Consider the following 25547-nt stretch of genomic DNA (forward strand, 5'->3'; position numbering starts at 1 on the left):
ACCGCCGCTGGGCTCGCCAGCAGTGAGCCTAGTTTCTGGTTGAGCAGCGCTCCCCCTGTGGGAGCCCATTGACCACTAGGGGGCAGCTCCTACATTGAGCATCTGCCCCCTGGTGGTCAATGCATGTCATAGCAACCGGTTGTTTGGTTGATTTGCATATTAGGGTTTTATTATATAGGATTATAGCATCTGAGATATTTTGATGCTTTACATTTCTATAGCATTTTTAAAATATGTTTTATTATTTAAATGTCTACAGCATTGTCATCTGCTCAAGTTAAAATCATCCAAGAACACTTTGCATAATATTCCTTCAAGAAATGTGCCAAATAATGAGAGATTAGAAGTTAATACAAATGCACATGCCCTTTGAACTGAGTTACAATGATAGGAATTGACATATGCCAGTATACATGGCTATCCACTGCAGCATTCCTATAACAACAGATTAGAAACAACCAAACCAGATTTTCATAAAAAAGTACTAGTTTTCTAAGTAATGGTATATCCATGGAATAGAATACTATGCAACTATGAGAAATACTAAGGAATCTCTATGCACCATCTTTTTTTCTTCCAAATTTTAGGAAGGCAGCTATGCTCACCACTATACCACCAACGCAACCTTCTTCCAAATTTTAAATTCTTTATTGTTTAAAGTATTTCATATGTCTGCTTTTTCCCCCATTCAGCTCTCTGTGGCCACCCCCACCCTCAACACATTCACTGTGTTTATCAGCTTGGGCTGCTGTAACAAAATGCTATAGACTGGATGGCTTAAACAGCAGACATTTATTTCTCACAGTTGCGGAGGCAGGGAAGTGCAATTATTAGATTTGGTTCCTAGTGAGGGCCCTTTTCCTAGCTTGCAGATGGTCACCTTATCACTATATTCTCACATGGTAGAAAGAGAAGGGGGTCCCCGGCTGGTGTGGCTCAATTGGTTGAGCAGCGTCCCATGCAACAGGAATCCGGTCAGGGCATATGCACAGGTTGCCAGAACGATCCCCAATAGGGGTGTGCAAGAGGCAGCCAATGGCTGTCTCTCTCTCATCATTGATGTTTCTCTCTCTCTCTCTCTCTCTCTCTCTCTCTCTCTCTCTCTCCCTCTCCCTCTCCCTTCCTCTCTCTGAAATCAATAGAAAACATATTTTTTGAAATGGAAAGAGGGGGGGAAATGGAGGGAGGAAAGAGGGGTGGTGCTCTGGTCTCTTCCTCTTCTTATAACGGCACTATCTCATTATGGGGGGCTCTACCTTCATGACCTCATCTAAATCTAACCACCCCCCACAAGGCTCCACCTCAAATATCGTCAGCTTGAGAGTAAGGTTTCAACTCAAATGTGAATTTCAATGGGAGACAACATTTGGTCCATAGCAGCACTGATAAGAAAAGCTTTCCAAGGTCCATTAAGTGAAAATAAAGCAATGTCCAGAATCATTTCATAGAAAGTTATGTGTTTAAAAGAGGCAGCAAAGTCAGAATATATATTGATATTTTCTGTTACTTACATTTTAGAAACTCAGAGAGCTTATACCATAGGAAACTAATAAAAATATTTATGGAGAAAGAGTTCACGCAAAAGGTGAAGAATAAGAGTACTTACTATTTTTTAACATCTGAATGATTGTACTAAGCAAATGTTTTAATTAAAAATGAAAGGGAAAACCAATATTAAAATTGGGCATTGCCTATAAGTTGCAGTTGAAGTCTATTTCACGTTCGTCATACTTTGCTAATCACAGGCCATCTTGTTGATAATAGGTAAACTTCAGGACTTGAAGTTTTGGGTAAAGGAACATGTGTCTTATCTAATCTAATAAAAGAGAAACATGCAAATTTACTGTACCTTCGCTACGCCTTAAGCCACGCCCACCAGCCAGTCAGAGCAACTATATGCAAATTAACCCAACAAGATGGCGCCGGCAGCCACAGAGCTGGAGCAAGCAGGAGGCTTGGTTGCCCTGGCGATGGAGGAAGCCAAGCTTCCCGCCTGCCCTGGCCAGCTGTGGCCTCCGCTCAAGGCAACAAAGTTTCAATTATAGAAGATAAATAAATCCCAGATACCTGCTTCCAGCCAGCCTCCACTGGGAGCTTGGGTGGCTGGGGGCATGGCCAGCCTGCAAACAGCCATCAGCCCCTCACCCAGGCTGGCCACACCCTCATGGGGTGAGGGTCCCTGCTGGGGGGCTTGGCAGCCTGCAAACAGCCATTAGCCCTTCACCCAGACTGGCTTGGCACCCCAGCAGGACCCCCTTCCTTGAAGAAGGTGTGGCAAACCTGAAAACGGCATTCAGCCCCTCACCCAGGCTGGCCAGGCACCCCAGCGGGACCCCCACCCTGATCTGGGACACCCTTCAGGGCAAACCAGCCAGCCCCCACCCATGCACCAGGCATATAATAAAAGGGTAATATGCAAATTGACCATAACAGCAGAATGACTGGGAATGACTGGTCACTATGACACACACTGACCACGAGGGGGCAGACGCTCAATGCAGGAGCTGCCCCCTGGTGGTCAGTGCGCCACAAGCCAAGCTGATGGCTGCCAGTACAGTGGTGGTGGTGGGAGCCTCTCCTGCCTTCTCAGCAACACTAAGGATGTCTGACTGCAGCTTAGGCCTGCTCACCACTGGCAAGTGGACATCCCCCGAGGGCTCCCGGGCTGCCAGAGGAATGTCTGACTGACAGCTTAGGCCCAATTCCCCAGGAAGCATGCCTAAGCCAGCAGGTGGACATCCCCCGAGAGGTCCCAGACTGCAAGAAGGCACAGGCTGGGCTGAGGGACCCCCTCGAGTGCACAAATTTTTGGGCACCGGGCCTCTAGTTTACAATAAACCTGCAAGGTCATGACTATAAATCATTGTTGTCTGCGATATAATTCAATATGGTGGTAAGTTCTAAACACCTGGCTTCAAAGGCTGGGCCTTGACTCTAATCAACGCAAAGTTCAGATTTGAAAGTTAGCCCGTGTGCTCAACTATAAATCCCAATAAGTAAGAGAGCAGTTGGTATTCTTCGGAGTCTCGCGGCAATTGGTGTCTATCCACCATCTCTGCTGGCACATCATTCCAGACAATATTCTCATCATTGTAACAAGTGCTGTCATTTATCAGGTGTTCATCACATTAAAATGAAACTAAACTTGAAAAAATTGAAAGCAAGACTTCCTAAGATGTCTGTGCACTCTAGAAATAAGAAGAGGCTTGGCAGGCATAAATATGTTCTGGCAACACATCTCTTCTCATATATCAAGGACAAAATTGAAACCATATTTCTATGGGGTGCAAACATTGATTGCTATATGTTCTTATAAACAGAGAACTACAAACAGTACTGTGCATTCTCTTGATCCTTCTCTACTTTTATGTGAAGTCCAAAAATGTATCAGTTAAAGGAGGCTTCTGAATTCTATTCAGCAAACCGAGATTCATATGTCAAAAATAGAGGCAGATATTCTAGGTGAGAGTGAAAACAAACAAAACCACAGTTGTGTTCAATTTGAAGGATTTAAAACTATTGTTCACTAATGGTTATAAAATGAGTATTGGTAAGTACAACTCTATAAATTATCTCAAAGTCTTATTTAAGTTGTTTTGTCTTTTCATTTCTCTTCCTTCCTTCACTAATGGTCAGGTTGGTCATTCAGATCCATGAACTCAAAGTACTTTTTAATCCCTCCCATTTAATTTCCTTCAGGAGATGTATCATTACCCACAAGGCATTGCATTGTTTACTAGTAGCTACTACCATCCTTTGGAGCCTCATCTCTCATTACCTTCCCTTCTTTCTCTAACAAGCTCCAGACACACAGAATTTCCTTTGGTTCCTCAAATGCTCCCTGTGTCTTTCTGCCTAGGACATCAACACATGTCACTCCCTCTGCCTGAAAAACCATTTCCCATCAGAGTTTACCTGGCTAACTTCTATGCTTTCTTCAAATTTCAAGTATAATAAATTTACCGGTACACCAAGAAGATGACAGCCCACGCATTAATATGGTCTCGAGGCCTATCATGTTTTCTTTTTCCATCACATCCTTTGCTTCTTTATAGCACTGATGATTAGAGCCAAATCATTAATTTTGAAATTGTTTACTTAGTGTTTGATTGTAGGTTGCTTAAAGGCTGATATCTTGGTTATCTTGTTCTTCATTGGGCTCTAAGTACCAGTTAGTGATCAAAACACTAGAGTGCATGAATAATTTTTTGGGAGGGAAGGAAGATAGGTAGAGAAGGAGGGAGATAGAATAAAGAATGAGAAGAAAGGAAGCAAAAAAAGAAGAAAGGAGAAAGACATATGGAAGGAAGGAAGAAGGGGGAGAGAAAGACAGGGAGGAAGAAGAAAATGGAGGTAAAACTGAGTGTCTATTTGGCATGGTTCTGCTGTGTAAAACTAGAGGGCAATGATCAAATGTTATGTATAAGGAGACGATTACCTGGTGGGAAAATTATATTTGAAACCCATCACAAGCAAGTGTCAAAAACAAGGGGAAGAAAATCAGAGTTGAGCTCAAATAGCAGCAGGTAGGAGTGTATAGTGTGATGGTTAATTTTATGTCAATTTACTGGCCACCAGTACACCCCAATTAAACATTAATCCTGGGCACGATTGTGAAGATGTTTCCAGATGAGATTAGCATTTGAATTGGTGAACTCAAGTCAAGTAGATGGCCCTCCCTGATGTGAGTGGGCATAAATTCCTCAGGGCTGAAATAGAACAAAAGTCAGAGGAGGAAAGCTTTCATTCCCTCCTTTTTCTTTTTTCCTTCGTGCCTGCCTGCTTGGGTTGGAAAATCTCTTTGGCTCTGGGAATGGGATTTAAACGATTGGCTCCCCTGGTTCTCAGGGCTTTGGACTAGGACTGAATTACACCACTGGCTCTCCTGGGTCTTCAGCTAGCAAAGAAAAGGTGGTGAGACATCTCAGGCTCCATAATCAATGAGTTAATTACTCAGAATAAACAAACAAACACTGATTCTATTTCTCTGGTGAACCCTGACTAATACAGGTAGAATCCAGAGATGAGGAAAGCAAGGAAGGGCCAGTGCCTGCAAAAAATTTTTTACACACTGTAAAAAGTGTATAAACCTGGCCCATAAAGGAAGCTGCATTGAATAATTTTAGGCCATTTGTTTCCATCTGGATTTTGATTCTGGTTAATCTGCATAGTTAGGTCAACATATACTCCTGCCTGGCTGGCTGTCAAATATTAGCTATATGAAATTTAATTTCCATTAATGAACACAAGTGTCTTTAAATGAAATGAAATTCTACAGTCCCAGCAAAATGTTTAGTGAGGTTTTATTCCCTTTATTAAATAGATGTTATACAAATAATACCTGTGCATAATTTTTGTGAAAAGTGAATTCTATTGAAATGTAATATTATTTCTGGTTACTTTTAATAGTATTAATTAACATAAGGAACATATATCTGCCACATTCTTAAAACCATTTTCTTTTTTTTAAAATTTGTTTACCAATCACCCAATAGAATTTGGAAGACACAAATAGAACAATGCAAGTTAGAAGAGTCAAACATGAACATTCTGAGTTACTGGAAGTTAGTCGCTAATATTACTAAAGAGTTTGGTGAGAACACACAAAACGTTAAATCAGATTACAAAACAAGCAAACAAAAATTCTTCTTAAGGCATTGTGCTTTCCTGAATTTGTCTATTCCGGTTGTTATAGAATTCTCTGTTTAAGTCAGACACAGTCTGTCATAGCTGGTTCGGCTCAGTGGGTAGAGCATTGGCCTGCAGACATTCAGCAATGTCAACTCCACAGGCATATAACATGTGTTTTGCCAGGCAACGCAACATGATAACTTGCCTTGCAAGAAGCTTCTGTCATAACTTTTTAATTTCTAGCTTGAAAAATGGTAACAAATATTTTTGTTTATTAAAAAGTTTATCATGTCTACATTTAAAAATTCTGAAAAACACTGCATGGTTAGTCTCAGAATGTCATTGTAAGGTAACTGGCACCACACTATTCAAAATGTTCTATGGAATAAGACACATAAAAGTAAATTATTAATATCTAGAAAGCCTAGAAAAAAAACAGCTTTATTATATTTGTGTTTTTTATTTATAGTTTCACACATTTTTAATTAGATTCCTCCCTTCCATGAATCAAACTTTATGATACATCATGTCTTCTTTTTCCTTAGTTTCTTTAGACATGATGAAGCAGCTGTGGGTTGAGAAAGCAAGGCTTCTAATCGCCTTTTAAAAGCCAAAATTCATTCACTCTAAGATGCTGCAAATGGGGAGCTAGAGTTGGGCATCATACATGGCCCACGGTCACATACCAAGAACAGAAGAAAGGGCCTCAATTATTATTTAAGTAATTTATTTTTGTTCACTGGAGATAAGTAGAACACACTAGAGTGTGGAACTCAGGGGAAAGAGCCTTCTTCTATGGGTTTAAGGTATTACTTGAGGACACCCCTGGCAAGCCAGCACAGATTGTCTAAAACTTCCTATATAGCCCTTTCAGGCAACCTGCCTCTCCAAGAATGCTCAGGGGGTTGATTCAGAACTGGGGGTTCCTTAGCATATAAACTTGAACCAAATGCATTTTCTGTAGAAAACCAATCTACTCATTTCTCAGATATACAGAGTTCTTATGTAATTTTTATGCAATCAAGTCTTCAAGATGCCTATTAAAAACCAAGTCATTTTCCTTACAAAACAAAGATTAAAAAAACAAACAAACACTTAAAATCCCAGGACATGAATGTTTTAATTATAAACCAAACATCTTTCCATTATAATGAGTTTCTAATCTGAATCAACATCTCATTTGTATTTTATATCTGACCTAAGGAGGTTCTAGTCTAGGGCTTTCCCCATTTAAGGGTCAATGCCAAATCAGGATTTATATGGAAGAGCCATTCAACTCTCAAGTTCATAGATTTTTGGCTTGTGCAACCCCAGTGAACCCTCCATAATTTCATCACCCACACCCAGAGCCACCCTGAACCTTACTTCTACTCAGAACTGTTTTACTCCTTAATCTTAAACTTTCATGTTTATCTTTATTTTGACTAGGGTTTAATTAGTGCATGTAGGATCTATGTTTATCTTGCTTACCGTTGTATCTTATACAATTTATATTACAAGGACTTATTTCCTGGTATTACATTCTATATTTTTTTATTTTCTCTAATTCCCCTTATAAAATCCACGAGGGCCTAAACTTTGTTTTATTCACTGCTGTGTCCCCAGCATCTAGAACAATTCCCCAACTTATCATATGTGCTCAGTAAATACTAATTGAATGAGTGAATAAATGAGTGCCAGAGTTAGTACAGTACTATGAACATAACCTGTGGTTAATAAATATGTATTGCCTAAGTGAATAAAGAATAACAATGACTAATACTTAATTGAGTGTTTAATCTATGCTCAGAACTTTCTAATTTCTGTAAATGGATCAGTCTCATTTTATTTTTAAAATGCCCTGTAAAAAATATTTGTTTAATGCCCTGTAACGTATGTGGCATTATTATTAGCATTTTGTAGAGGAACAGATTTAATTCTGCAAATATACAGACAAACCCAAATGAACTTACATACTGTGAAATTTCAACTAACGCACAAAAAAGCAGTGATGGTGGTTGCGGGGAGAACACTGGAAGAGTCCCAGCTCCTTACAATGTAGCAGTGGGCTGTGCCTCCTGAAGACAGTGGGAGGACTATAACTTGCAAGTTAATTTCACCCACAGCAAAAAAATTTCTATACATCCACATCTTTTTTACCCATTTTAATGTACCCGAGTTTCTTTGGGGAGCAAGTAGAAGGATTAATGTAGCATAACCTGCTTCCATTCCCTTTTCCCAGCAAAAGTACATTTAATGCTTCAGACCACCAGAACAAGGCAAACTCATGAAACTTCTACGCAGTGAACTATTTCTAAGATGGCTGGGACCCATTACTTAGTTCTTGGAGATCACATTTAACTCTTTTTTAATCATCTCATACGTATAGAGGACAGAATCTTTGCCATCTACTCTAGTGCAGCTTTGATCCATATTGAGGACTTTTTCTAGGACTTTCCATTTAGTGTGTTGGTTAGGAATAATTTATGTTAACAATAAAAGAGATGAAAAGTTCTTTTTGGCTTTTGTCTTCACTCCCACTGAAAAAGTAACCAGTGACATTCAATAGCTTAGAGGAAAATTAGCCTCACCACTGAATTAAACTTTTTATGATCTGTGAATTTTAATTAGGGAAGTTTTTCAATTGCTCCTATAATGAGCTAAGGTGTCAAGTAAAAGGAAACTGAATCATGGACATAGATGTCAAAGATCTAATAAAAAGTAAAACATGCTGTAGCTGGAGTGATTAGGACTTGACTGGTGAACAGTACCAAAGTGGCAATGTATTTTGAAACGTTTATAGTTTAATTTACAACAGTCACACAGACTTCTGTTTGTATAGGAAGAAGATCAGGGACAATATAATGCCACCACAGAGTGTAGTCAATTTTTATCCAGACTACCCATCAACAAGGGAAGAAATTAATCATAAGCCATACAAAAATCAAAAGCAAATTTAACTTGGGCATTTTAGAGGTAAAACACACATAAACATATAATTTACTCTTCATAGAAAACATAAAGCTCTATTGAACAGTTAATAAAATATCCCACGTTATTGATTGTTAGGGAGAAGAACTCAACATTGAAGAGATGTGTTGACTTACTTGACCAACTCCTCCTTCCCCTGTGCTCTGAGACGCACCCTACCTTCTATTATTCTCTTCTTCTATTGTATGGGCTGTTAGCCAATTCATTAGTCAATAGGTTTCTCCATAATTACAGCCTCCTTTGCTTCCAAGTACAAAGGAAAAACAACATACAACAAAACCTTCCCTTGAATGTATGGCTTCCACTAGTTAACACTATTGTTCCCTTTTTACCAAGCTCCTTGAAAAATAAAAGCTTTCTTCTCTTTTCAAAATACTATAATTTCCCTAGCCAGTTTGGCTCAGTGGATAGAGCGTCGGCCTGCAGACCAAAGAGTCCCAGGTTCAATTCTGGTCAAGCACACACGTACCTCAGTTGCAGGCTTCTCCCCGGCTTGGGCCTGATATTTCTCTCTGTTTTTCCCTCTCTCTTTCCCTCTCTCTAACAATCAATGGAAAAATATCCTCTGGTGAGGATTAAAAAACAAAAATAACACTGTAATCAACCTTCTATCCTTACAACTTCATCCCAACTGCTCTCATGTAAGTTCAGCATGGTTTATTTTTTTTTCTGTCTCATAAATACTGACTTTCCAATTTTCAGAACTGCGAGAAAAATAAATGTCTGTTGTTTAAGTCCCCCAGTGTACGTCATTTTGTTATGGCAGCCTGAGCTAATAAAGACATCTTGGTAGGATAATAACTTAATATATTACCTGGTGCTTACTTCTCTCCTCAACCCCAATTCAAACAGCCATGCTACTCTGGACTTAGTTGGTTTAAGAGGATCTGACTATAACATCCAGAGAAAAGAGGGAGGCTTCCTGACAATGGATCCCTTTAGAATATAGAGAAGATCCCTAACACGGATAAAATGTTTGGGAGAGACATAACTAGGGATCTCAGGCCTCTGCCCCACAGTGCCCTCACCCACTCTTGCACCCCCTTTCCCAGCAGCCAAAAATGAAAATATTGCCTAGAATTTTTAAAAAAAAAAAAGAAGAAGAAAGAGATGAAAGTGATGAGAGCAGAGAGGTTGGTGGTATGGGTCAAGAGGGCTAGACCTAAATGGGCCCCATGGACAGGAATGGGAACTCGTTCAGCAAAGGGCCACAGTGAGGAGCATGGCTAAGGTACCGAGAAACCACGTGGGAGTCATCATCTGATGAGCCTCCGGGTCTACTTTTATGTAATCGCTGTCCATCCCTTGTGCTCAGAGATTAGACAAGCTGTTCTTGTCATCAATGTTTAATAAAGGTATCTCCTCAATAGCCTCTGGCACTTCTCCCAGTCACTGCTCAGCAGGAGTGACAACTGTTGGTTCCTCAGATTTTGCTTGACCCTTCTCTGACTTACCCCATATGGACAAATAGACACATCATTCTGTACAATCCCAATGACTCACAATGCGCGAGAAAGCCCTAGATACTCAGTGGTAAGATGATGGTCTGGAAGGGAAGACTTCCCACACCTGTAGTGAGTGGAGTGGAATGACAAATGAGGCCACCTCATGATCCTTTCTGAAGTGAGAGAGTAATGAAATATATTCAACTAGATAATTAGATATGACTCCGAAGCTCGAGGGAGTCATGATGTAATAAAAAATAAATAAAGCCATGGAAATGGGTGAGATCATTATATAAGAAAATTCAGCCAAAGAAAGGGGGAGAGCCAAGTCCGAAAGAATTACTGTTGTTAGAATATCAAAGGAGAATGAAAGAGAGAGTGTCCAATGTAGTAGGAAAATAACCAGGAGAACAGATACAGAAGCCAAGGTCAAGGAGAGCTCTGAGAAGGACCTAGATGCCGTGTTGTATGTTGCTGAGAGGTCTAAAAAGATGAGGACAGAAGAAGAATGTATTGGCTTAAATGACAAAGATCAGCATCAATGAAGATATGGGAATGGAGCCAGATTGGAGGAGATTGAAAAGTAAAGAGGTGAGGAGGCAGAAGCAGAGTATGTAGACAGTTTTATTCAATAAATTTGGATGTGCTAAGTAGGGCAGAGAAATAGGTTGGTAGTTAGAGAGAGTGCTTAAAGGACAAGTTTCTTTTCTCCTCCTCCTCCTCCTCCTCTTCCTTCTCCTCCTCCATCTTTTGGTTTTCAACATGGGAGATATTAGAAGATGTTTAAGCTGGCAGGATGCTCCAACAGAGAGGGAGATATTAACTAAGTAGAAAAGAGAAACAATAGTAGAGATAAAGCTTTATATAAGGCAGAAGTGGAGGCTCTGACTTTTAATTGAAGGAGAAACACTTGCTCCATGATTATAGGAAGGAGGAAGGCAATAACCTGCAGATGCCTATAACCTGTAAGTTTGATAGTGGTAAGATGAGGGTATTATTGTAGGGTCTTCTAGTTTCTTCTTTTTTTTTTTTCTTAAAATATATTTCTTTATTGATTTCAGAGAAAAAGGGAGGAGAGAGAGATAGAAACATCAATAAAGAGAGAGAATCATTGACCGGCTGCCTTCTGCTTGCTCCCCACTGGGGACTGAGCCCGCAACCCAGGCATGTATGTGCCCTTGGCCAAAATCGAAACCGGGACCCCTCCGTCCACAGGCCCGACGCTTTATCCACTAAGCCAAGCCGGCTAGGGCTTCTAGTTTCTTCTTAATGAGGCAACATTTCAAATGAGAGTACATATTTAAAGAGTGGGAGAATAGGGAGGTTTAAGAAGAGAAAAGAAACTGAACTGGTAAGAGTTCTGTTAAAGAATTCCAAATTGAGCCTACAGAAAGACATTACAAAATTACTGAGTTTTGCTGAGAGCTTATTTGGAGTACGTAATCATAAATTTTAAAGTAATCCATTAGCCTAGTTTGGGAGTTTTTCAGGTTTGGGTTCTGAAGACGTAAGAAGGATGGCTTTTTTTTTTTTTTTTTACAGGTGTATGGTGGAAGGAGAAAGGCAAGGAATCTGACAGATTTTTGTGGCTACACAGGAGGTAATGCTGCTCTGAGATAACACTGCCTCCTGTGCATGCTCTGAACTTACTTGTTATCACCCAGAACTGTGATTGCTGGTTATGCTCGAGCTCTGTTATTAAACCACGAGACTACTTTAAATGGCCTATATTTCACCTCTGTAGTTTCAAAAATCAGACACTAAAATGTTTGTTCGAATTCATAGAAAACCTTGGGAACTAGGTCAATATAAAAAAAAATTATTTTAAATTTCACAAGTGAACTTCAGTACCTGAGCTCACATGGAGATGGGAAGCACAACTATAGACCTGGAATGATCAAACCCCAAGAGAAGAAATGTCATCAGGGCACAGAATGGTGAAAAAGCATGAGGCCCAGGGAGAGCCGTGAGCCCTGAAGACAAATGCCTTCGTCAACCTGGGCAGAGTTCACGTAACATTGAGAGAACAATCCTCCGATGGTTAACAACGACATGATCTATTTCAACACGCTAAGGTCTCAGGGCGAAGGGGTGTTTTACAACCACCAAAAGTTCTTTTTCTTTTCTTTTTTTTCTTTGCTGAGCAAAGGGTTTTAATTACAAGGGATCATAATAACTTAGCTTATCTTACTGTAGGCAAAAAATAGCTTCAGTGAGTGCTATAGGATTCTGGTCTTTGGAGGTGGGGGGATAGGCTGGGGATAGTACAATGTCTACAAAATAAAATCAGTTCACTTCAGTAGATATTTATTGAGTACCTACTATATTCGGGGCACAGCATTCAGTTGTAAAGCTTCCAAGTATACAGCTTCTGTCAAGACTGCCTGTTCCACTTACTTAGGACAATGCATTTATTTATTTATTATGTGCACCTCTGTGTGTATAATACATTCTATTTACTTATATTCTATGTCAACTGTTCCCAGAGAATGTTCCTTAGAATACTAGAGTCCCATGTGCTATTAATAAGTGATCTGGAGAGAGGAGAGCTTCCAAAGATGAATAAGTTTTGGATACATTAAGTTAAACAAAGTTAAATGGGTATTTTTATGGCAGAACTTCTAGAAGACTTTAAAATGCTAATAAGTATAAGGGTTTTCTAAGAAAAGAGGAATAAAATAATAATTCAGCATTACCAAATTTACTTGATTTTGGACCCTTTTCATTAAACAACTTTTAACACCTCAGAGGATTACTATTTCACTACTTGAGAAATTCTGAATCATGTAATATTATTGTTTTATATTAAAACTGCAGAGTGTGTACTATATGTGTATGATTATATGTTCATTATGTTCTTCTATTCCCATTCTCAACCTCAACTTTGAACAAATTGTGAAGATATTTTACCATCAGTTCATTTAAAAAATATAAATATGTTCATCCTCATTAAATTTAGATATTTTAATCAATAGCAAATAGCTATAATTATACATATTCATAAGTTTATTTTTAAAAATGAAGTAAGAAAGATAACATGAAATATTTTATCTCAAACTAGAACACCAAGTAGACTGTAAAGTCCTAGAAGAGGTACATTTCAAACTATCAATCCAAGTATTTTACAATATACAAGAATATTAAAGTTATTTCAATGTCTTGGATTCTCAATGAAATGATACTTGATGCCTTACCCAAGGATTTTTATTTTTAAAAAAATAGTGTTCTACAACTGTTTCTTAAGTCAGTTTTACAATTAATTTTTAGAATTCATTGTGCGCACAGAAACTTTGTTTTGCCAACACAATTGAACCTGTTCAGATTTCTTAATTTTCAGTTAGATATCCTCATTTTTCATGTGTTATATCAGTTGTCTTCAGCTATTTAGAACCAGCTGAAGTGGCAATTAAATAGTTAATGTAAAAACATAGACTCAAACCAAATGCTTCAGGAATATATGTTACATTGCATGACTTGAGTTCTCCTTAGGGGTTACATTTACTATATCTTTTCACTTTGGCACAACTGGCATGGACTTAAAGACAGTTTATAATGGAAGTAATTCAGAGGCAAAGAGTAGGTCAATGAGGCTCTAAAGAGTATAAAAATTATGATACTCTGAGGATCCCCATAGCAGGTCATTTAAATAAAACTAAGGAAGGATATAAAAGAGATTATATACCATACATTCCCTTTTAAATACATTGAGGTGTTTTTTTTTTTAAATTATCACTGAGACCCTTAATACTTTTAATGATTTCCCAATATCTGAAGGATCGAGTTCCGACATTCTAATCTGGCAAAAAAAAAAAAAAAAAAAAAAATCTTTCACCACGTACTTTTCCCATCTTCTTCCTTAATCATACTATCTCTCTCTTCATTTTCATTTCCTCAGGTTATACTGTTTCTCATTGTTGCTCAAAAACACTCACTTTTCCTCACACTGTTCCTGTTCCTTCTCTCTGCCCTACAAGATTCAGGGCCTATCTCACTTTTCCTTGGAAGACGGCCCTGACTCTTGTAGACAGTTTCTTTCTTTCTTCTTTTTTTCACCTACAACACTTAGAACATTTCTCATCTGTAGAACTATTTTTTTTCTCTAACTAAACAATTTCTTGGAAACAAGGACAAATGACTTATCTTTGTATCTCTACCACCTAGCCCAGTGGCTGGCCCAAAAAAGTGTAAGTAAATATTGAATAAATTTTTAAATAAACAACTTGAACAAAAGAACAGTTCTGATGCTTTTAATTATTTAACTACTAGTGGCCCAGTGCATGAATTCATGCACATTGAAAGGAAATTAATTGGAAGAAATATTTTAATATCACTATTTGCCCTTTCTTTATAATAGAAGTATCAACCAAATTCATGATCGACAATGACAGATGGAAACACGCATGTGCAATTGGTGCCAGCAAGAGCTTTATATGTATCGTGCATGTGCAGGTCAACTTAGCCTTTTATAGTTATAGGATAAACTTGCTTAATTAGACCTGTTTTCTGATTTAGCTAAACTTTTTCCAGCCCAGGGAAGCACCCCAACTTCTCTTTCAGGTAATTGTCAGCAACATAGCAGTAAGTATCAACACGAAGCAGATTATTATTGTAGATCATGCAGGGAGAACAATGGGTAAAATATTTAACTGCAGCAGTGTTTGTCTATATTCTGCACAGTGATAAAGCCTGAAGTCATTTTCAAGGTCCACCATTTCTTACTTCTTTTCAGTCGGGTCAAGTTTCTAAGCTTTCTAAATCTCCATTTTCCAGCTATTCAAAAGAAAATAGATACCACCGAGTTTCCTATCTACCTACTCCAGGACTTCTGTGAGGATCAAATGAGATGAGGCAGGGGAAAACGTTTCACAGACATTTGGTTTAAGTGTAAAATGTTTCCACCTGGTTATAAAGCAAGTTGTGTTCCTGGGCTGAAGAAACTCCGAGGAGGCTAGTCACTAGGGAGAGCAAACCCAGCGTTGCTACGTAACATCATTACCTGGATGGACACTTAGCATATTAGCCATATATATATATATTAGTGGGTGGGTTAAAATACAAAAACGGTATTAATTACCTGGGATCACTATTTATTCAATTTTATCAAGAGTACATGTATTTTTTTCTCTCCCTGCTTTAACTCTATCTGAAGTTATATTTTATCAAAAGACATAGAAAAGAACTTTAACCAATTTTAGCTGTAAAATCTCTACAATACATTGGCAATATAAAAAATTTTCATTAGTTCTTCATAGCACAAAGAATATACAAATTTATATACAGAGTCGTTAAGCCAGGTTTGTTTTTATTTTGTTTTGTTTTTTTGTTTTTACCATTCTGCAAAATGTAGGGCACCAAGAGGCCAGACCTCCTTGGAAGGTGTGTATGAAAGTGTGGATCATGATAGATCTGTTTGAAACTGGTTTAATAAATGTTTCAACCAAAAATATAAATATACTAGAGGCCCAGTCCCCTCAGCCCAGCCTGCACCCTCTCCAATCCAGGACCCTTTGGGGGATGTCCAGCAGTCAGACATCCCTCTTGCAATTCAGGACTGCTGGCTTCTAACCGCTCGACTCCCTGCCTGACTGATCGCCCCTAACTGCCTCTGCCTGCCAGCCTGATCGCCCGCCCCCTAACTGCTCTCCCCTGACGGCCTGAACACCCCTAACTGCCTCTGCCTTGGCCCCCGCCATCGTGGCTTTATCCGAAAGGACGTCCAGAAGACGTCTGGTCTAATTAGTATATTACCCTTTTATTAGTATAGATATTACTTCCCATAACTGTGAATTTAAGGTTCTGCTAATAATATACCAAATATACACAAGCTCTTCCATGTTCATGGCTGAGTGTAAATTAAAAAGATGATTCCTTCCCCTAATATCATGACTCTCTCTCAGACTTCCAAAGGAATGCATGATGACATAAACACTATGGAAAAAATCTAAGTATTGATGCCAGTATTTGGAAGAATAAAAAAAGTCTTCTATAACCACATTGCTAAATGATTGATGAACATTAAGTTATTAGTGGGTGAGGTAAAATGGGACAGTGAATTTTTTAGAAAGCCAGGTGGTTGGGGCAGGTTTCTAGCCACAGATGATGGTATGATGCCCATTCTGAGAGTTGCCTGGAAAGTTGAGTGGTGAAGATTTTGTGGACACCATTGTAGGTCAGAAAGAAGAGCTGGTTAAAGGTGCAGAAAACCTGGGAATTTCTTTCAAAGTGGCAGCAATTACAATATCAAAGAATTAGAGCCAGCCATTTGGGATCTTTGAAAATATACTGAGGCCTTCCAATATGCAACTGGAAAGCTGCTAGCACATAAATTTACTAGTCATAATTAATAAAAATATGTTAGCTACTTTAAAGAAAATGCAAAAATAATTGCAAAGGTCTAAATAACTACCATTCATAATATTCATTAATAACCTATAATTTCACAAGCCACCTCCTTTCTGGTATCCTTCCATACAAGTTTATCCCTATGTACTACCCATTTTATCCTTATGTACTACCATCTGTTTCTTTTGTCCATGAAGGTCAATGTGACTGCTTCAACAGAAGGTAAGAAGGCCATTGTTAAGCAATGGTGATCCCACCCTTACTGACTATACAACTTTAGTCACCATTTCTCCCACCCACTCTGTAATGCATTATAAAGAGACATTCTCATTCAAAATCACTATTGTCAGATCAGTTTCAAGTTAATATTACAAAAATAATCATGCCTGTAGTGTCATGCAGAATTTTTTGTGGTAGAATTCATGTATTTATTGCAGATCTCCTGATGAGGTGGCAAAGAGGAAATTACATTGTGTCACACAGCAGAACTTTATAAATAGCTTTGTAAATGGCTTTAGTCCTATACTAATAGAATCAAGAATGGTCTGAATGAGTCACACTTTTCAGTTATGTTACCACGTTAGAGGGAGAGAAGTAAAGTATGTGTCATACGGTTATTTGGAAATTTGGGGATTCGCAAATTTCTAAGGATATGACTCAAGGGTACACACACCAGAATGAATAAAAATTGCCCTTTACAGCTATCCTTTGGCATGAAAATAGAATATACATATGTTGTCCCTCACTTAAGTTTTATAATTATATTTTTAATTTGTAAATGGAAACCATCCTCCTCAGAACCTAAAGTTTGTATTTGTATCCACAAAAGTCTTAAGTTAAAATGCTTGAGTAGAGAACATAATTATTTATACAGCCTGGGTGTTTCATTTTTGTTAATACTATGTTTTTTAAAAAATTTTTATTGATTTCAGAGAGGAAGGGAGAGGGAGAGAGAGATAGAAACATCAATGATGAGAGCAAAACATTGATCGGCTGCCTCCTGCACGCCCCACACTGGGGATCAAGCCCACTGTGCCCTGACCAGGAATTAAACCTTGACCTCCTGGTTCATAGGTCGATGCTCAACCACTGAGCCACGCCAGCTGGGCGATACTATGTTTTTATAACTGTTGAACTTTAGAAGGAGCAGGATTTGTATAATTGGCCAGATTCCTAGACTTTATATTGGGCATACTCACATTGGGTAGAATTTTAAAGGAGATAAAATGTACAACGTCCAAAAACAAGAAGTCTCTACTCAGACTCACTCTAAGAATCAATGTAGCTCTCTCACTTTTTTCCCTCTGAGTTAGCCCTTTTCCCAAAGGGGTGGCAAGATCAAGATATTTAGGTGGAGTCTGCAGAATGGAGGTACATACAAAATGGTATTTTAGCTACTGAACTAAAACATATAAAGAGGGAAAGTGATCAGCTCCTACGAGAAATGAGTAAGTGATTAGGTTAAAGTAATTAGGGAATTTTTAGAGAGTTCTGCTCTGTGACACAACGTAATTTCCTCTTTGTCACCTCATCAGGAGATATATAATAAATGCCTGAAATATTTTTCAGGCTTTATGAAGTTATATTTGTATTTCTTTTAGACACTGTTAAACTGGTCTTAAGATGATAGCTTGGCCAATGCTGTCATTCAGTTTTAGCATTTCTTATATTGGCTATTTGAATCAATGTATTCTGAAATCTAAAGTCCAATATCATCATTATTGGTGCAAAAATACTAAAACATAGAAATGTTTTATTAAGTGAAATAAAGTTATCTTACTTTAAAAGAGGAGGAGCTTTTCTATAAAACATACTTTTGAAAATTTTCTATGTAATGGTTATGATCATTTAGTAAGTATTTTGACAGGATGTAGCAATATGAACTAAAAGTTGCATTTATTTATAGCATATTTATTCTGAATTCTGGTTAAGGAGAATGGAAATTAAGAAAGAAAAATTGTAACTCATCTGGAGCCACAATCCGCCCCCACTTCCATCCACAATTGTTGTCAATCAGAAACACGTGAATGAACTAAAGAACCAGACTATGACCTCACGAGTAACCAAACACCTCACACTCCCAAAGGATTTTATCTGGAAAATAAGTTATGCTGATATAAAACTACTTTTTAATTATTTTAAAATTTTAAACTCCTAGTTCAATAGATGTAAAATCTTAATAAGAAAACACTTGCTATTTGTTGAGACCTTACCCTGTGCCAGCCACAGATATAAGTGCTTTATATCATATATATATGATATATACCTATCATATATACATTATCTTCCCTTAAGCCCTCTCAACAACTCAGCTGAGGCAGATACCTCTTTGACCTATTTTACAGATGAGGAAAAGGGCACGTAGAGATGAAACATCTTACCCAAGGTCATGGGGGTAAGAAACAGGGCCAGGAGCTAAAGCAATTTAACTGGAAGCCAAACCAGTACTCATAATCAAATGTTAATTTCTAAGAATTTTTTAAAATAAAATTTGCTCATGTAAATGGATCTATGGTAATATGTCATAATGTTAGTGTCCAAAGCAATATTTGAGCCCTAGCCAGTTTGGCTCAGTGAATAGAGCATCAGCCTGCAGACTGAAGGGTCCTGGGTTCGATTCTGGTCAAGGGGCACATGTCTGAGTTGCAGGCTTGATCCCCAGAAGGGAACATGCAGGAGGCAGCCAACCAATGATTCTCTCTCATCATTGATGTTTCTATCTCTCTCTCCCTCTCCCTTCCTTTCTGAAATAAATAAAAATATATTTTAAAAAGACAAACCAATATTTGACATTTTGAAACTTGCCGGATACTGTACTAATCAGACACTACTAAGAGAGTGTGTAAACAGGCCCAAAATTTCTACAGGGCAGTTTGGCACCGGGTATCGAAGCACCCTCAAAGCATACATTCTTCAGAACTCAGCTTCTAAGGATTTATCCTTAGGAATTGACGGGACACACATGTAAACATGCGCATGCTGGGGGGGGGGGGGGAGGCATCACATCGTTGACTGACAGAAAAGGGAACAAAAGTATCATGAGCACTGGTGACCTAGGGGATGGGACTTCCATGCAGCAGAGTCCTCTGGCACAGAAATGTATTGTGTGAAATGGAAAAATATCTGCAAGAATGTCAGACAAAAAAAGGTGGTTAAATTACTTGGATAGCAGGACTCTGTTTTTGATAGAAATAAGGATACTAATCAGGGAAAATATACTGAAGGATGTACACCAAAATGTTAAAGCGAGTTATCTTTTTAATAATTAATGGAGAAATTAATGTGATGGTGACAAATTTGCTTTTGGGAAATAATTTCTAATCACTTGATTATGTGTGGTTGGTTAAAACAAGGAAAACAAAAAACATGACATGGCTACAATGAATATTAAAGTATAATCTATATAATAAAAGCCTAAGCGACCGTTATGGCAGAACGACCAGAATGACTGGTCGCTATGATGAATACTGACCACCAGGAGGCAGATGCTCAACGCAGGAGCTGCCCCCTGATGTTCAGTGCACTCCCACAGGGGGAGCGCCACTCAGCCAGAAGCTGGGCTCATGGCTGGCGAGCACAGTGGCAGTGGCAGGAGCCTCTCCCACCTCTGCGTCAGTGCTAAGGAAGGAGCAATAAGCCGAGCAGAAGGAGCATCGAGCAGGCAGGCAGTAAGGAGCATGGAGTCCTGGACTGTGAGAGGGTGCAGGCCGCGCTGAGGGACGCCCGCCCCCTCCCCCCGTGCACGGATTTTGTGCACCAGGCCTCTAGTGTATTATAATATAATTAAGATTATATGTATAATATAATTAAGATTATAATATAATGTATAATAATAAAGTATAATATATTTTAAAATTTTAAATCTAATACTGTGCTGGTTATTGATTTATTACCTATCTGCTCCAAATGTATCCTTTTTCCCTGCTCTGTGGATATTGAACTGGACCCTTTAAATCTTTTTTCTTTGCCAGCTGGCACTGAAGTGCTCTCAGTAGAGGGCTCTCAACAGACATGGCAGGAGGAAAAGAGCCTTTGTTTCCTGGTTTCCACATTCCCACTGGACACACTCCTACAGCATCGGCATCTCTTCCAGGCCTTGCACCCCACAGTGCAGAATGCCCAGCAGCTCCCAGCTCCAGGGGTTCTGCAGAGCATTTCTGATGAGATGCCTCCCTGTGAAAAGCTTTCCCAGCATGCTAGAGGGCAGATTCTAGCACTTTCTATCAGTGTGGCATCACAGAGACTTCTCTGCCATCCAGTGACACACGGCCGTATTCTCTCCAACAAGACCAGGATCTTAGCCTTCGGTAAATGGGGGATTTTTATTGGTTGTCTGTCTCAGCCTTCAGAATAGTGACCGCTTCTATAGCTGCTATTCATGTGCAGCGGTTCTCAACCTGTGGGTCGCGACCCCTTTGGGGGTCGAACAACCCTTTCACAGGGGTCGCCTAAGACCATCAGAAAACACATATATAATTTCATATTGTTTACAGTAGCAAAATTACAGTTCTGAAGTAGCAACGAAAATAATTTTATGGTTGGGGGTCACCACAACATGAGGAACTGTATTAAAGGGTCGCGGCATTAGGAAGGTTGAGAACCACTGCTTTAGAGTCTTCTTCACTTCTTACCAGCCAATCCCACACAACACCAATTCCTAATATAGTTAATAACATGCAGCATTAAACTTTATTCAAATTACTGTGTTGTTTCTCTCCTCATATTGGGCTGTGACAGAGCCATTTATCTCAAATGAGAACTTTTATTGAAAATAAACGTGAAAAGTGATTAACCAAAAGTATTTTGTTAAATAATAATAAAAAATTAGTAGGCAATACTCATGAAAAAATATTATTTACAAATAAAGGTTCAATTATTTTATTTATAGTTATTAACTTACTTGAAAATAAATGTTAAATGAAATAATCATAAATCAATTCAAGTTGAAATCTGTAATATTTTTTCTTGTAAAAAGGAAGTCATTTTATCTATTATTTTATTTTCTATTTATTACAACATCAAATGGGAATTAAGTAAGGAAAGCACCTAGCATACAAATCATTACTATATATTAGAAAGTTAATAATTATATTTATGCTAATATCTCAAATTTAATAAAGTATGTTGTAATCATTATCTGACTGCAAATTTATATTTAAATGTCTTTTTTCTTTTTGACTATAAATAATAGTCTGAGCTTATATTGTGCAAAGCCTTGGGAATCATTCAAGCCAGAAAGAAAAAAATATATATAAGTTGAATTTAATTCCTTTCAGCCAGTTATGCCTAGGGAAATACATATTGGAATGTAGAAAGTCAGTTTTCATGTGTTTGAAGTGAAAAATTAATCAGAAAGCAAGTGTGTGGAACTCAGTAATAGAGCTATCGGTAACTTAAAAAAAAATCCATAAAAGTTAAATCTAAGGAAAAGTTGGCAGAGAGCAACTGATTTTCAAACACGATGAGTTTCATCACAGGTCTAAGCTATTCAGTTAAAGGCAAATGTCTAGGAGTGCTTACTGAGTTCATTGCCCATTGAAAACATATGACTCTTAAAACTTTTGTTTATGCATAGAAGTGTGACTTTAAGGATTGGAAAAATCTATGTTAACAAAAGCTAAACTTTTCTGAAACTTAAGACCACCCTGTGCTGTGACTTTCTCAGTTCTCATAAAATAAACTGGGTCTTACTTTGTCATTACTCAGAAGGAAGACCACCAAAGAAAATCCAAGGTGTGACTACATGCGGCGATTCAATAAATAGCCCTTTTGGTGAAATCAACATTTAATATTGCCTTCAAAATAGTGTTCTAACCTGTCGCAACCACACACATAGTTTACATGTTCTGTTTTCGTTTCCTGATTTTGGATTTAGACATCAACCCCTTGGAGACTGTGAAGAAGTCAAGGACTAAAAGTAGGAAATGTTCTAGGACTTATTCAACTCCAAGGGTACTGGGAAAGAAGCAGGCTTCGGTATGCTGTCTGTATTCAGATCATTTCTGGGTAGAATCTTGGCTCCCTTCTTTGGTACCATTAGACTTAAACAATTCACTTAACGTTTTTTATCCTTGGCTTTCTCCTCTGTAATAGAGAAGAATTCCAACCTCAGGAGTTCCTATTGAGGAGTAAATGAAATAATGTACATAAAGTGTCCTGCACCCAGTAAATGTTAGTTTCCTTCCCTACTCATCCCCATTCTCAGGAACCTATTTTTGTCAAACACCAGTTCAGATGTTCTGGCCAGAGTTAAGTAATGACAAAAAGAAGGTAGAAAGGACGGCATGAAAGTCATGAAAATGAGAATTTAAAAATGGGGAGACAAGGAGAGGAAAGTACAAGGCAATACATAGAGACATTAAAATGAATGTGTTGCTGTTTCTGCTCAAATTACTTTTTCCCCCCTTTTTACGCTCTAAGCTTTCAGTCATTAACAACTTGCAAGAGAAAGCAAACACTATACTTCACCACACAATCAAAACACAATTTACTGAAGAAACCACTGGTTCCAGGTGGTTTTTTTTATTTATATAATATGGGCAACTTCTAGGTTAATAGGAAAAATAATGCCCATGTAATACAAAAGATTCTAATTATTTGAATGCCTTTACTGGTTTAAATTATATAGCATAAAACTAGTCACAGTAATTTTCTGGCAACACATACTTGTCAACATTTGTATTATCATTGTATTATTTTGTTTATTCCTTTTTCATAAAGCACGTAACATTGAAAAAGTTTTACTAGTCCATTGTCAATAGTTAATTTTAAAACAATGAAAAAAGTTAAAAGTATTTTTTAAAAAGTAAGTTAAATGTTATAACTATACTCAGAGAACATGTAATATGTAGAAAGTTTAAAAATGAAAGAAGCCACTTGCATTTGGAAGTCTAAAAAAGGGGTCACTTACTTGGTTTAGGTTGCTTTGGGCGCCAGAATTTTGTCTATAAAACTCAGTTCAAGCACCTATAAAGAATATTTACATGTGCTTTTTAAAAAGGGATTTATTTTATTTTATTTTATTTTATTTTTTTAGAGAGAGGGAAGGGGAGAGGGAGAGAGAGATGGAAGCATCAATGATGAGTCATCAATTAGCTGCCTCCTGCATGCCCCCGCTGGATATTGAGCCCGAAATCTTGGTGTCTCAGGATGATGTTCTAACAAACTGAGCTGGTTGGGGCAGATTTTAATATAATACAATTTTTACCCTAGTTATTATAAATATAATTTTGCATGTGATTCCTCTTGACATATATCATTAATGGCTATTAACATTTCATATGTAGATTCAAACATGAGTTATCTCTTTGTAAACCATTTGGGAAAGAAGAAAGCAAAATGGTGGGAAATAGAAATTAAAATAACACACAGGCCAGTTTTGCCCTCAAATTTCACTAAAATGGCTGAAATCAGTGTCCCAAACCAAAACCATGTTATTAACTTTCTGTAAGACACAAGCTCACTCTATCTCTTAAAAAATATGGGTGATGAGAACATGTTTGGAATCAAATAAGAGACTAACCTTGAGAAACACTTATTTTATGTAGTTTTATGTATACATAAAGTTAAATCAACAAATATTTGGAATAATGCAGCCAAAAGAAACAGATGATAAGCTCTGAGAAGTAAGAACACATGATGTGCTTTTCAAGTATTGATAAAATCGCAGAAAGGATAAAGGGTGGAAAACATAGGAGAATAACAGAGGGACATAATGATACATGGATGTATTTTATTTTACTTGGCAAACAAAATATCAGGGAATAAATTTAGAATGTTATACATGACTTTTTCTTTGGCTCATTATTTTGAAACAATTTCAAACCTACAAAAATGTTTAAAAAATTAAAGGATATATCCTTTACCAGTTTTTTAACATATTGCAAAATCTATTTTACCATTCTCTCTCTGGACATTTGCCTCTTTATACTTCAGCATGCATTTCCTAAGAATACAGATATCAGCTTATGTAACCAAGTACGGTTCTCAAATACTGTAAGTGTAAAATTGATGCTCTACTTTTATCTACTTTTATTTATTCTACAGTTCATATGACCATTTTAAAAAAAACAAACCCCACATTCCTTATAATATTTTTTTCTTCTGTCCATGATCCAGTCTAAGATTATGTATTGCATTTAGATATCATGTTTCTTTACTGTCCTTTAATCTGGAAAAGTATCTCAGCCTTTCTTTGTCATGCATGACATTTACATTTTTGAAAAAGATATATATTAGAAACCATGAGGTCATCCTGTTACCACCAATTCCGGTCCAATTTCACAAGTTTCTTCCTTGCCATCCCTGTTCCATGTCACTGTCCCTTCTCCTCTGCAGTGAGAACCCTGGCTCCCACCAACAACACACTCACTCAATGACCTAACCCTATAGTAACAACAAATAGTTTCAGAATTCCTGCTTTCATACGACTAGAAAACAGAAATAGTCAAATTTTATATCTAATTTTTAAAAAATATATCTCGTTGCTTTTTTACAGAGAGGAAGGGAAACGGATAGGGGGTTAGAAACATCGGTGAGAGAGAAACATCGATCAGCTGCCTCCTTCACACTCCTACTGGGGATGTGCCTGCAACCAAGGTATATGCCCTTGGCAGGAATCGAACCTGGGACCCTTCAGTCCGCAGGCCGACACTCTGAGCCAAACCATTTAGGGCTTATATCTAATTTTTATAAAAAGTTAATGATTATAAAAAATTTAGTTCAAAGGGTTTCTCAACACTAACAAACTTTTACCACACATTAACTCCTTATCCGAGATACGATGTGCAAATATGTTCTCCCCTTCAGTAGGCTGCCTTTTCATTTTGCAATGGTTTGCTTTGCAGAGCAACACATTATGCACTGAGTTTTAATAGCGCTTGGGAGTGTAGGCCGCTGTGGCAGAACGTTCCAGCTGAAAAAGAATGAGGCTCAGTCTTGCTCAGAAGATTGAAACCGTGACAATCATGGACCAAAGTTTTCTTGATTCTATTGAGCTCAGTTTGCAAAGAAATGATCTCGAAGGATGAGGGTTCAGGATACTTCACATAACCTGTCTGTAGAGGTTGGGTTATTATGGCTACACCCTCTTGTCCCAGCCTCTTCTTTGCTCCCACACTGTTATTTTGATACAGCTGAAACTTCAACTCCCCAGCTCAA

This window comes from Myotis nattereri (genome assembly GCF_964212035.1).
Source record: "Myotis nattereri genome assembly, chromosome: 6".
Taxonomy (NCBI): Eukaryota; Metazoa; Chordata; class Mammalia; order Chiroptera; family Vespertilionidae; genus Myotis; species Myotis nattereri.